Source organism: Callionymus lyra, chromosome 7 (assembly GCF_982586985.1).
Source record: "Callionymus lyra chromosome 7, fCalLyr1.hap1.1, whole genome shotgun sequence".
In the NCBI taxonomy this organism is placed as follows: Eukaryota; Metazoa; Chordata; class Actinopteri; order Syngnathiformes; family Callionymidae; genus Callionymus; species Callionymus lyra.
In genome coordinates, this window is record NC_141824.1 from 12,088,900 (window position 1) to 12,103,412 (window position 14,513).

Here is a 14,513-nt window from a genome sequence, read left to right on the forward strand (position 1 = left end):
GACCTGTGAACTCCCTGACCCCGGCACTGTGTAACCCTCCAGCTATGTCATGAAAAAAAAGAAGACTCAGGTCTGTAAAAAGGAACAAGCTCAAGACGAGTGTTGAAAACCACTGAAGTCAACAGCAAAGTCAGACCAGTGGGAGAGAAACAGCCCACGGCATGGCAGCGTAAGAATCATCACACCTTCAAAAAAAAAAAGAAAGTATTGACCTTACGTGAGCAGAAAAACTACAGAACATACAATTTACCACGTAGCAAATAAACGCGCTACACTACACATTCTGAACCAAGTGGATATACTGCCAAAGTTTTTTAACTGCTAACCTATTGTTCCGAGTTTAAAAAAAAAACCCAAAACAGATCGACATCTTGAGAGGCAGACGGATACATTTCCAAGCTTTTTGCAAGAGACCACAGACCCAGTATTTTGAGCAAGTGGACACTAGCTCTTTGGTAAAACATGGGAGAGATGGAGTTAGTCTCTGACTAAAAGATCTCAAAGACACACGAGCTTATCTTGTTGCACTGGCATTACACCCATACATCAAAATAGAACAGAAATTATCCAAAAGTCTATTAATAAAAGAAACATTTAAATCACTAAATCACCATTTAAAAAAATGGAGACAAAACATACAAGCAAGGACATAACATACAAAATCTACACATATAGGAAGTTGGTTTGTAGTTGCCTCAAAAACTAAGCCCAACTAAAACCCAACTAAGCACTGCAACACCATGACGCCTGTATATACAACATTAATGTAAATTTCACAATATGAAATATCAATTCTGGAAACATTTAAAATAACAAAATAAGTTAGCAAAACTGTATATCGCCGATTCCCTTATCTGGATCACTTTGGACCTACTTTTGGCGAGAGACCACGGACACCCAGAAAGGGTCACCGTAGAGATACACAACCATTCACACAAAGAGTTCTTAATCCACCTCTATATGTTTTTGGACTGTGGGAGGAAACAGTATCCAGATTAAATAAAAACATTCCCACAGAAAGGTTGCCCATAAGCAAACTTCTTGCGGCCGCACTAACCACTACGCCACCGTGCACCCGCCTTATTCAATTTCATATTTGCATCCACTGTACTCCAAAACCAGACTTATCCATTTTAAAGAAAGAAAATTAAAGTTAATTTGCATCTCAGCTTAAAGCCATATTATAAAACCAGTATTTAATCCAGTTAAAACGGTAATTGTGCTCCAGTCTTACTTCTCAGAAGACTTTGATACCCGTTTATTAAGCTCTTCTGGATTGTGAATGAACCAATTATCTCACAACAACGTGCATCTGGTGAAGATCCATCACTTTAATGAGTCAGATGTCTAAATGGCCATGATCCTCCTCGCGGGTATCCAAAACTTAATAGCCAGCACAGTGGATGCAAAATGTGTGAAGTGTTTGCAATGACGCACAATTCTTTGCCCCGGGGGGTGTGGGTGGGGGGACGAGTGAATCTAGCGTCAGCATGGATGGTCTCTGGTGGTCTTCTTTGCCCCCCCAAGTCTGTGAATGTGGTCCTGCTTGTTGCCAGGTTTTGGTTTACTCTAACACATGGAGATCCAGGTCCCCTAACATAAAATCACCAACTGCAGATATCATTTAAGATAAGGTAAGTCTAGAGCAGGTGCTTATAGAAGACGGTAAGTCTTGAGTGTTTGAGTCAGTAGCATGACATAGGCAGAATTGTAGTTCTGCGAGTGTGCGAAAGCATACGTTGCTGTATGTAATTGCACGAGTGAACTGTTGACTCAGGTCCGTTCTCAGCTGAATCGGAGGTGTTTCCAGAGAAGTGCTTTACTGCTGCCTGGTCAGGCCTTCTGGGTTCTTAGGCTGCAGAGCTGGACCGAGGCCAGAGCTGGAGCAGTATTTCTACATCGAAAGCTATTCATAGCAATGGCTGGGTTTCAGATAAGAGGTTGTTTATTTTAATAGATAGGATGTTGTTGATAAAGTAGGAATAGACTGTGTATGTGGGTCAAAATGGAAAAAAAAAGGTATGAAGGAAAATGGAGAAGTCTGAAGGTCAAATGGGAAAGTCTGGTCAGCCATCTGGAATGTGTTGTTTTTCCAGGGATAGGAATCTTGGAAGGAAGGTAAGAAAGAAGAATAACGCTACAGTTTATAACACCTGGACACTACCCAGAACCAATAGAACCCTCTTCAAATCTACACATAGATACTTCCATCCATCAATCTTCTAGAAAAGGGGGCCCAGACTTTCATTGTCCAAGCACCCGAACAATGGTCATGAGACCCCTTAACTGGTTTCTCTAGATATGGAGGAGCCTCCTCACCTTATCTCTAAGGGAGAGCCCAGACATCCGGCGGAGAAAGGGACGCCCAAGGTTCGTGACCATAGAGTAGGTACATAGATCTGCCGGTGAATCACAGATGAATACAGTGACCTGACCCAGGATTCCAATCCGCATGTTAATCCCACCTCCACCTTTACCCAGATCCAGATACACTTGATCTCTGCTCAAACCTAAGCTTCTTAGGGCGATAGTTGGGGAACACCCTGAGCAGGTCACCAGTCAAGTTACACAGACACCATTCACACAAACACTACAAGCAACTTGCAAGTTTTTAAGTAACCTTTATATGTTGTTGCTCTGTGGAAGGAGTTCCCAGAGTAACCCGAACTCTACACAGAAAAAGTTGCCCATAGAAACCTACTTTTGGTCGTCCCTGAAAAAACTTTGTTGCCTGCTATTTGACTTTCCCTCGACTTTACTAAAGGAAAAAAATACAATGACAAGAACCTTATCCATTTTAAAAACAATGTTAATATGCAACTCTTTGTGTTAATTTAATGTCAAGCGTCTGGATTTAATGCAGAAAAGACGGTAAGGAATCAATGCATACAAAGAGAACTTTGCAAAAGTCAGGGGGATGTGGTACACGTACGTAGGTGTTGGTATGTAGGCTTAAAGTAAGGATCTTAAATGCAGAAAATACAATTGCTGGGTGGAGTGAAATAAATTTTTATCCAAAATAACTGTGGATTTTCTTTTTTTTTAAAGCCTGAAAAACCCTTTAGCGAGCAGATATTTGAATAATACTCAGAGGCTAGTTGCTGAAGCTGGTTGATACTTACAGGCAGCTAAATATACACCCTCCGAAATGTGAGCAGATAACAGTTCTTGTGGAACACACTGACGCCTGTCTGCCTAGTCTTTTAGCCAAGCACTGAGCAAGGCTTGCCAAACTGAGTCATGAACCAGCATTCACAAGCATTTTTCAGACTTTAAGAAGAACTTCTGAATCCATTAGAAGAAAAAAAAGAAGACATCAATTAAAAAAAAAACCCACATGACTCGCTTCTTTGACTTGACTTTAGTCAGAAAATCACCTTCAAAAACTTCACAATCCAGATGAGCAGCGGATAATTGCTTTCACCACCTTCTGTCGGTGACTCACGTGTGAAGCCGCCGGTGACCTCGCGGAGGAGTGGAAGATGATGGATGCCGATGCCTCCGCGGATTGACTGCTGTGTCTTTATTTGCTCGGCAAATCATTCGGCCAATTAGACGACCCTATCTCCCGACCTGGCCATTAGTCTCTGACACCGAAGCCAACGAGGGGCATCTAGGTGGGGCAGTGCCCACGAGCAAAGCTACTTCGTAAACAAGACTGAGGACACTTAATACTATAGTATCCAAAGGTATATTTACACACAATGTGTCACCCAAGAAGTGGAAGCTATTTTCTCGAATAAGAGAAAGTTCCAGGATTATTACGAGGTCTTTTCATTCCCGGATAATCGGAAGCAGCATTGTGGCTGCCTGGTAGAAAAGCAGATTACATGATTCATACTTTCAACAAATTGTTCCATCCCCTCGTCGGTCGGCTCGGTAGTGTCTTACCAGCTGGACGTGCTTGCGAAACATCCAGGTCACATCTCTTTGGGGTGCCTTTGACTCCAGGGACATGCGTATCTACTCTCACCCTCTAAAAATCGAGGTGTCGAACTCCCTCTCCCAAGAGCCAAAAAATGTATATTTATTAAAGAATGAATAAAAGAGGTTGCTTAAACAGGAAGTAGATGATAGATCTCTTGGAATGATGGTAATCTTAAGCAAAATACATTGAGAATACATTGATTATATTGAGCCAAATATACAGATTTAAGCCACTGGTTGGTCCCAAAAAGTTGGTAGATCGTTGTACTTTTAGAAAATTGCAGATTTCTTCAATTTACTGTGTATTTTTGTAGAAATAGATCTTTAAAAGTCACCGTTTGACAAGTAAATATTATTTTTGACAGAGATTTTTTTTAAGTTAAAATATTAGAAATATATGATGACAAGAAAAATAAATAAAAAAAAAAAAATCCAAAGGAAAACATAGCAACTACCTTAAAAGTGTTTTCATTGTTAACTACTTGGAGTAAATCTAAATGGTAGTCATTGTTTTGTTTGTAATTTCTACATGTGTTGATTAAATAAAAAATGTTTTCACAAATGATTCCCTGCTATGCAAATTCTAGCATAAATCAGCCCCAAAAGTACATTTCCACGATGGTATCTTTTGACCTCAGCAGCCTTACAAAGTATCAATACGATCCGGGAGAAACCGTCTAAATATATGACCATCAGAAACAGTACCAAGGATCTGATATGTAGCATGAGCCCCTGTTGAGTGAGTCACAGGTTCTTTGGAAAGACTATAAATAAACCATAGTTGTCTTTGTGAACACTTTAGTGATCGCTAGAAACTGGCTCTTTACTAAAGAGCCCGATCTTTGGGGGGGTTGGGGGGGGTGGTGGAAGTGTGTTGTGTTTTGTCGTTACCTGCTGAATGCGTTGCGGTTTCAGTCTCCATACACAGTGAAGTCTCCTGGGCGGCTCATTCTACTGTTGCTACCCTCCAGTGTACACACACTCGAAGGCTCAGTGACATGGATCAGTCCTGAGGAAGCATAGAGACACCACACACGTCATCAGTCAGCAACTTCCAAAGTACTCACGGGGAATACCGTGTAGATTCTAAACATATATTTCCGTCAAGAAATGCATTTGTAAAACAGTTCATTTGGACGAGGGATCGATATCAATTATCCAAAGAAACTTTAGAAGCAGCAACAGTTGTGTCAGACGGGGGGGGCTACGACCGGTACTGAAAAAAGTCCTGTTCAACAATGGCTCACCATCCTCCACGAAGCAGGGTCGTCGATAGCGCCGTATGAACAATATCCAGTTGAAGAAATGGCTCAACGTCGCCGGTGCGATCGGCCAAGGCCAAGTCAAAGACAATCCAGGTGCTTCTCGCGAGGCATCGGGCCCCAGAGTGCGAGCAGATAGTATGAGCACAGCCGTCCAGAATGCCACAGATCGAGTTACAGGGCTGGTAAATATAGCGGACACCTATGACCTCCGCAGGTCACCCAACACTCGGTGGCATTTTCAATTTGTTCTTAAAGGACTAGCAACGGGTCCTTTATATGAGAAAAGTCCCGGAGTATCGTTTAAGCCAAAAAAAAAAAAAAAGAGGAGGAAAAGTGAAACGCAAGCATGTCCTGATTCCGTTCTACATTCCTGCGCAAGAATCCGGACCGGCTCGGTTAAGACCACCTCTCTGGGTTATTTACTGCGACTATATTTAGTTTAGAGGGTGATGTGGATAGAATGAAGGGGGGGGGGATTCTTGCCTCGGACCAATCAATCTGTCGACAATGAATCCAAAGCTCTTCAGTCACACCGAGTTAAAAGGGACTTTTTTTCTAAAGAATGATAACAAATATAATGTGCACTCGGGGCTGGATCTATTATGAGGGTAAACAGTCCATCATGACTTCAGGTCCCTCTTACACGGGGCCCTCGGCCATGACTAAAAAGGAGTGAGTTTTCTCAAGCGGATTCTTGGCGTCTCCCTTGGAACCCCCGATGAGCGCAAGGAGAGGTTCTCTAGTCCGGAGAAGCAGTTTTAGTAAAATATTCAACAGTAAAAACAGTTCTCAAAGGGAGTTTGAGATGATTTGTTTTGATAGATTAGTGTTGCCACGGGCGAGGAAACGGTCACGGGACACTCAGGAAAAGGAGACGTATCGTGTTGTCTCTCGGACCAGGCTGGTTCAAGTGACTTGAGATCGGTGCGTAAGGTTGTTGGTGAAACTATATTGAGATCTGGCAACAGAAAAGTGGTTTTAAAAACATACAAACAAGAGCTATTAAAGCAAGATATTTAGCTAATCCTGCGACACCTTTGTCTTTTTGGACCAATCAATCATCAACGGTAGTAAAGATAACCTATAAGTAAGTAAGTATATCACAAAACAACATCCAAATACTTCCCCACTGCTTTCCCCTTATGCTCTTATATTGAAGCCCTGACATAAGAGACTGTTCAAAATTATAAAAATATTTGAAACTTGTTTGTAGTGCAAGTAAGTAAGTAAGTAAGTAATTTTTATTTATATAGCGCTTTTCCAGACCAGGGTCACAAAGCGCTTAAACAATCAAAACAATACTCAATAAAATATATACTTTAAAGGTCAAGGTAATACTGAGAACAACACAGGAGTAGTAACTAAGTAAGTAATTTAGTAAGTAATATTTTGACTGCAACATGCACTTCTGCTTATAACTCCAAAAAGACACAGATTACTGCGGAAATTCTCCCAACCCTTTAGTGGACATGAGAGTGAGTGGAATATTAGTGAAATTTTAATTTTGTGGTGAACAATCCTTTTGAGGCACAGAAGCAATATCCAGCTCGCCAAGTCATTTTATGTGGCCATTTTAAGGCTCAAAGAACATTAATGTTAATTTAGTGACCTATAAAAGTGTTTAAGATATAGAATATTAAGTTCTACAATTATACAGAGATTTCCAATAGGAATGAAATGATGTCTAAAGCAATACATTTGATGTCGAAAGGAGAACAAAGACGGCGATAATTAAGATAAAGTTGAGCCTCCATCCTCGTCTGTGATTGACATTAAAGATCAACTCATTTGAAAAGACGACTCCTCTGACTCACTCTCATGTTTCAAATGTTAAAGTCTTCCTCTCAAAGATGCAGTAAGTCCCTCATCGTGACCATGTTTTGATCACATTACTGTACAAGTTTTTAAGTTCTCCCCCCCCGACTGAAATTCTTACGAACGAGAGGTTACGAGAGCGGAGTTCATTTTGACGCAATAACGGCTTCACTCCTCCTCCTGGCCAGCTGTAATCACGCCCCTTTTTGTTTATACAACGAGTCCCTTGGAGGTGGAGACTTCGAGGATTTATGAAGTGCCGTGACAAACCTTGATGTTCGACCAATCACAGCAGAGTGGGCGTGGTCACGATAAAGAAAGGTGTCTCAAGTGTTTTTCCAGTGTTTGGGGATCAAGTGTATTTTAATGTCAATTAAAAGAGAGTTTTGTACAAAAAAAATACTGATGAGTACAATAGAGGTCCAACGTTAATTTAAGACACACTTAAATCAACACAATAGTTAACATTTAACGACACTGGTGTATATATATATATAAAATGAACTCCGCTTTCGTAACCTCTTGTTCGTCAGGATTTCAGACGGGGGGAGAACTTAAAAACTTGTACAGTAATGTGTTCAAAACATGGTCATGATGAGGGACTTACTGCAGAAGTCTTTAACATTTGAAACATGAGAGTGAGTCAGATGTGTCGTCTTTTCAAATGAGTTGATCTTTAATGTCAATCACAGAAGAGTCTTTTCACTTTTGGAGGCTCAACTTTATCTAAATTATCTCTGTGTTTGTACTCCTTTCCACATCAAATGTATTGCTTTAGACACAAGTTTCAGTCCTATTGGAAATCTCTGTATAATTGTAGACCTCAATATTCTATATATATATATATATATATATATATATATATAAATAAATAAAACTGTCATTCAAAATGTATATTTTTACCCTCAAAATAGTTCAAGAATGTTGTCATACATGGTTTGATGATCAAAGAAAACTTCATTATTAAAGTACACGACAGACTTCATAAGACTGCGTATTTTTGGGGTTTTTTGGGGGGTAGGTGGGAGTGTGGATGGGGTGGCGGGGGCAAGAAGAGAGTTTGTGTGATCCATGTAAGCCAGTGGAAAAAAGACAGACGTAGTGAAGGTGTAACGTTACATGACACAGAGAAGATGGGATGGCGCAGAAAGCTACACTCAACACTGCAGTGTGGACCTCAGTTTCGAGATCCCTAGAACCCCATTTTGTGTCGCAATCCTTCGCCGCAAAAACCCTCTTCTTTAAATAAAAATAAATAAATAAAAAAGAAGGCGATCGTCCCTCGGACCTCCGAGGTAATGGCAGCGGGACGAGGATGACAGGGAAGGGGGCGGGAGGAGGAGGAAGGAAAAACTCGAGACCAGAACCATTAAAGTAGAAACATCCCAGTTTTTAAATGTAACAATAAGACAATAGAGGAGGATTATTTAGCTTTTTATTCACAAGTTCACTGCGGGATATTTGACCAGAGGAGTCGAAACGACGAGTGTTTTTAAAGCCGGTCTACGTGTCTTGTTGAGGGGACTTTAAAATAAAGGGTTCGGATGAAGATCTGCAGTCACTCACCGCACAGTTCGAGATCATCCCGATCCGGTCTGGCATCGAAACGCCCCCCCTTCGGTACCGACGCTTCACCGTCCCTCTGGTTCTCCTCACACCATTACTGGAGCCTCGAGGAAACGTTAAGCTCGAAGCCGAGCTTCCGTCCGCGGGTTTGAAACGAGTCTACGCCGGTTTTTCGGCCATTTCTTTCCATCCTTGCAACAACAAAAAAAAGCCGTAGTAGAGTTTTCTAGCGACCGTGCGGCGGGTCGCTTTAACTGTGACGTCAGTGGCACGGGGAAGAGAGAGAGAGACGCTGATTGGCTGAGGAGGCACCACGCGCGTAATCAATCACGCTGAAGGTCCGCCCTCTTACACCGTCGCCATGGTGACCAACGTAAACATGAGAGATTTCTTTCATTGAAGAAAAGAAAAATGGCTGCTATGAAGATTTTGCAGGATCTTTACCGTGTTTAAAAAAAAAAGAGAAGAGAAACGGTGATGAATGACACTGGCAACAGAACATTTCTGATTATGAAGAAGGTTAATAGTTTATAAACTTTAAATGAAAAAAAAAAAAATAATACAATTCCTTTTTTTAGGTACCCTAAAAAAAACTAAAAATGTTTTTGTTTTTCTTTGTGGTGTAAAATAAATGCGATTAATAAAGTGCTATAAAAAAAAAATAACGAATGTAAACTAAGGTTAATGTGATCATGAAGTGAAATACAAGAAAAAGAAAAAGATGAATAAAATACAAGAAAATAATATAAAATAAGTCACTATAAATGAACCAAAGAGGGCTAAAGTGAAAGACGAAATTGCAATATTAAACCCTGAATATGAAGTGAAATTAAATACAATAAAAATAGATCAATACAATACATTAAAATAATATATAATAAGTCACTATAAATGAACTAAAGTGTGCTAAAGTGAAAGATGGAGTTGCAATATTAGACCCTGAACATGAAGTGAAATTAAATAAAAGAGATGAATAAAATACAATCAAAATTGTAAAGGTTTAAGGTGCTAATTTGACAATATTTAACATTGAACATGAAGTGAAATAAAACCAAGACATGAATGAAATACAATAATATAAAATAAAGGTCTGTAAACTAAGGTGGACTAAAGTGACAGTTCAAGGTTCTAATATCACAATATTTAACTTTTAACTTGAAGTGAATTTAAAAAATGCGAAGATAAAAAATAACCATCTATTTAAAAAAGGTGATCTAAAGTGAAAGTTGAAGATTCCAATTTGACAGTATTTAAGTTTAAAGAAATAAAATACAATATAAAAGAAAAAAGTGGCTTGTTATAACTAAGTGAGCTAAAGTTAGACCTCAAGATACTAATTTGACAATATTTACATTGAACTAAATAAACATGAAATGAAATGAAAATAAATAAGATTCAAACTTACACATTATTCAACATAATCAGTGAAAACCAACGCATCAGATATAATAGTAACTCAGATGTTGCTTTTTTAACAATTAATAAAAATTTAATAATTTGAAACTCATATTTATATTCTCAATTTACTAGCTTTATGTAACGTCTTTAGCTTGGTCCTCTTTTTTTCACAAAGAACAAATGAAAACTTAATATCCTGCTTAACCAGGCGTCTCAACAACATGCGGCTTGTGGTCCATTTATTTTCCATGTTTCTACGAGAGCAGCAGAGCAAGAGTTCAACATCAGATGGTTCAGAAATAAAGATTATGACGTCAAATGTTTTTATATATACAGCTTTGTTTAAATAGTTAAGAACCGATTTATAGAATACGATAAAACTTACATTTAAGATGACATAAATTGCTTACATTTACAGTGAAACCACAAAAAAAGTCCATAAAATACTGAAACAACACAAAATATAAATCAAATTTCTCATAGACGTTGAGAAAAAACTGCGGAAAGACGCCGGTCTCCACGAGAATTGACCTTTTGTTACATTATTTTCCTGATCTTTTAAGCTTAAGGAATTCAAAGTTTACATCCACTTGTGCTAATTATAAACATTTTTAATATAAATGTTCACATACTGTAAATATAGATAATCATTACAATATTCTCTTCAGAGTATTTCTCATGATTCACATCCAACTTCAAGCACTGCAGCGATGGGTCATGTTGGAGTCTGAGTGAGTCATACAATGCAGCACAAAAGACACGTTTATGAATCTCTGGAGCTGGAGAATGAAAGGAGGGACAAGAATGAGAGTTTCCCTTTATTAACATCGCTCGTATGTACTCGTCAAAGAGAGATGACTCTTCCGGCTTCATTCATACTTTGATACCAATACAAAACACACACTTGAGTCACCCTGTGTGACACGTGCACGGAGTGATCTCAAGATTACAGGTTGTATTTTCTTTTTTTTACATGGATATTCTGTTTATGACTCAAAATAACATTTTCTTCATGATCATTTCAACATACAGAGCCACCCTCACATGTAGCATACGATTATCCCTGAAGTGACCCGGAATCTTTTTTCTCCAAAACTCATTATTCTTAAGTGAATCATATTTTAAATTCTGTTAAAACAAATCGTTTTGCATATTTCTCTACATTGTAAGTTTGAAATAATAGATCTAGAGATAATTACAGGAGAGAAGCCTGATGGGATGTTGATCACACGTGTCAAACATGTGGACGAACACGGAGATAATTAAGAAAGAAAATCTTCAAAAATTAAAATGCACAAGTTTTGTTTGTGTGATTGAGTTTGACACTCGTGATGTGGAGAAGAAAGACTACAGGGATCAAGAGCATCTGAGAAGGAATGTGAGGGTAGCGCACGACATGTACGAGGACAGTGAGAGAATTACACAAAGACACAAAGACACCAAAATACATGTTTGTAGATGTAGATGTGAGAGTCTGGAGGAAGTGTCGAGGTAGTGAAAACAGATGAGTTCAAGTATCTGGAGTAATGACAAGAGGAGAGCAAGTTGATGGAGATGGAGGTGATGAAGAAGAACCAATGAGCTTCATGGATGTGGTACAGATGGACACGTAGGTGTCACTAGGGTGGACATAAAAAGGTGGTGTTGTGGCGTTGCATGATGGGAAAGGCAGAAGATTTAGAGGGGAGGAGAGGTACAATTCCAATTTGTTTCAAAATACTATAAGACATTGATATACATTGTTGTATTAGACTTGATCATGCTTTTGGTCATTGATGGGAAAGTCCTGAGCTAAAGTTTAAATCACCAGATATAATATTATTATCTCAGTAATCGGTTGTTTTCGTCACTGCTTGTGTGAGAAAAGGTTTAACCAAGTCCGTCTTTGAACGCTAACCTTGAGCGATAATAACTCAATTCAAGTTTGTGACCTTAAACCAGATCTGATTTCGATTCTTTGTTTAAGTTAAAATGTTCAGTCAGATTCTTAACCTGACATCATATCACTTTAAATGTTGTCACTTGAGTTCGTTGTGTGGTTCAAACACAAATGAACAAACTATGCAACATTGCGCAGACGAATACAAAAACATCCTTCTTAGTTAACATACAAATCAAACAATCAAAAATGAATTAAAAATGAACCCTTATGTCAAAAGATTTATTGCGTTGACCCACAAATAAATAAATAAACATTCAAACTTTCACATTATTCAACATAAGCAGTGAAAACCAACACATCAGATATTAAAGTAACTCGGATGTTGTTTTTTTTTAAACAATTTCAAATAATTTGAGACGTTTTAAATTCATATTTATATTCTCAATTTACTAGCTTCATGTATCGTCTTAAGCTTGGTCCTTTGATTTTTATCATATAATAATATAAAACACTGAATAATGGGAATCATTAGGAAAGATTGTGCTTTAAAGTTTAATTTAGTCAAATTCAAACATACTTTTTTTTAAATGATAAATCCTCGAAAATGTGTCGTAATTTGGTGTTTGTTTTTTTTCTCCAGTCCACAACCAGTGTCTTTTTCTATTGGTCATCAATAATCATATTAACTGAACCTATAGGACGTTTATCATCAACCATATATTTTTATTTAGTAAAAATCAAGATAAACTGGTTTTTTTTCTAATGTGATTATTCATATATCGTCAGTGAAAACTAAACTATTCAAATGGAAGACACTAATTCTACCCAAAAGTTCGTTTTTTTCAAATTTTTTTAAATAGTCATCTTGCAAAAAAAAAAACAAAACATAAAGTTTCACCGACTAACTACAAGTTTCAGTTTGCAAACATGCACGAACCTCTACAAACATTCGTATTAATCAACGTCAAAACCTCCTCAAGTCCAGACACTTTCTTCGTGGCTACACGTTCATAAACGCTACAGCTACAATTACTATGCTTTAGATAAAGGGTTTACTTCTTATCTCTTCAGTCATTCTTCGATAACTACTTAGAAAAAAAGTGCAACTGAAAACACTGTATTTATCCCTCAGTATACGGTCAGTGGAAACTGAAAAACCTCTGATTGTCGTGAGTGGATTAATGCTGCAGCTCAGACATCAGTCTGACTCTAAATAGCTTCTTAATGTGAATATTTCATTCTGAGGCTTTCATGCATCGCATTTCTTTTTCCATATTCATATTAAGGAATTCCCCAGCCTGCCCCGGCGAGAGGAGGGAAAAATCAATGGCACCGACATCAGTGCTCGTCTTCCACGAGCCGGTGTGGTGTTACATAAAAAATCAATACGGCAGAGAATGTATTCTTCATTAATCAACCAGAGAACACGTATTATACTCATGTGTATGTGTTACGAAACACAGAATCCTATAGAAATCGATGACATTTATTTGGGCACAATTCCTAGTTAGACGAAGACAATGATTTACTCGGAAGATAAATAATATAAATAGGCTTAATTTTTGAATAAAGATGTTTTAAAAATGACTGAAATGTGGGTCAGACTGAGCTTAAAACTCCCTCTATAACCACCGATAACTTCATTTAAAGCCAGGTTTATACCTCATTATATCATATGTACTTATAGCTTTGCAACTGCACAGCCATGTACGCAGGATATCACCGACTTTAAATACATTATATGGCTTCAGTCATAATGTCGGACATCTCCAGTGGTCTAAAGGTGACGATAAATGCCTTGTAAAGCTGGAAATCTAGTGATCCAGAGCAGAAACAGTCGTTCCAGTAATGATAACAAATAAATTCAAAAAGGTCTTGGGTCGTGTCCTCACCTGTAACGTGAACCTGGATCACACATCTAACAGGATCTTCTGGCAGACTCTCCGAAGTGTGAATTTTAAAGCAGCGGTTCTGTTTATTTAATAGAAAAAAAGGAATATCTCGAAAATAAGTTTGACTTAAAATAACAGTATCTTTATGATTTTGAGTTGGGGAAACGTACCGTCGACCTTTTTACATCAGCGTCTTTGAACGATCGGACTTTCATCAACACCTGTGTGAGCAAACAAAGGTTCGGCTTTGGACGCGTGCGAGACTCAGACAATATAAAGTCGGCGTCAACGCTTCGACGGGGGTTAGTTTGTCGGCGGCAGCAGATGTGTTTTGATTTCCCCAAAGGGATGAATAAGTTCATCTTAAGTCTATCAGGAAGTAACACTGTTGAGCCATGGTTAATAAACTGTATGACAATTAAAAAAAAACACACATATAACACGGTTGTGTGTCATTTAAACTTTCGGTTGTACGTTATTCTAAGAAAGAAAAGTTACATTTATAATCGAAAGGATTTGATCTGGAAATCAGGAGGACCGGTGAGTCAGCAAGACTAGAGGAAAGTGCTGATTCATAAGAGATTCCTGGAGATGCTAATGGCCGCTCTAACCATCTTCCTTCTTCTTCTTCTGTATTTTCATAAAGATACTCTTAATTTATCCACTTCATCTCTGGAGCCGCCGTCCTGATGGAGAACCGGCTTCACTGACTATATGTGCGAGATTGTAGTTGTTGTAAAGCTGTACTGATAGACCAGCAGACCTGTT

The 14,513-nt window shown here is 38.4% G+C and overlaps 1 protein-coding gene across 3 annotated transcripts in view; it reads right to left on the bottom strand.

Moving 5' to 3' along the window:
* Positions 1-4,936, bottom strand: part of usp2a (ubiquitin specific peptidase 2a) — a 33,754-nt gene extending 28,818 nt beyond the window's left edge. For all 3 annotated transcript variants that reach the window (XM_087795042.1, XM_087795041.1, XM_087795040.1), the window contains exon 1: positions 4,819-4,936. The gene's annotated coding sequence lies outside the window, so the exon portion shown is untranslated. The remainder of the gene's footprint in view (positions 1-4,818) is intronic.
* Between the last annotated feature and the right edge of the window lie 9,577 nt (positions 4,937-14,513).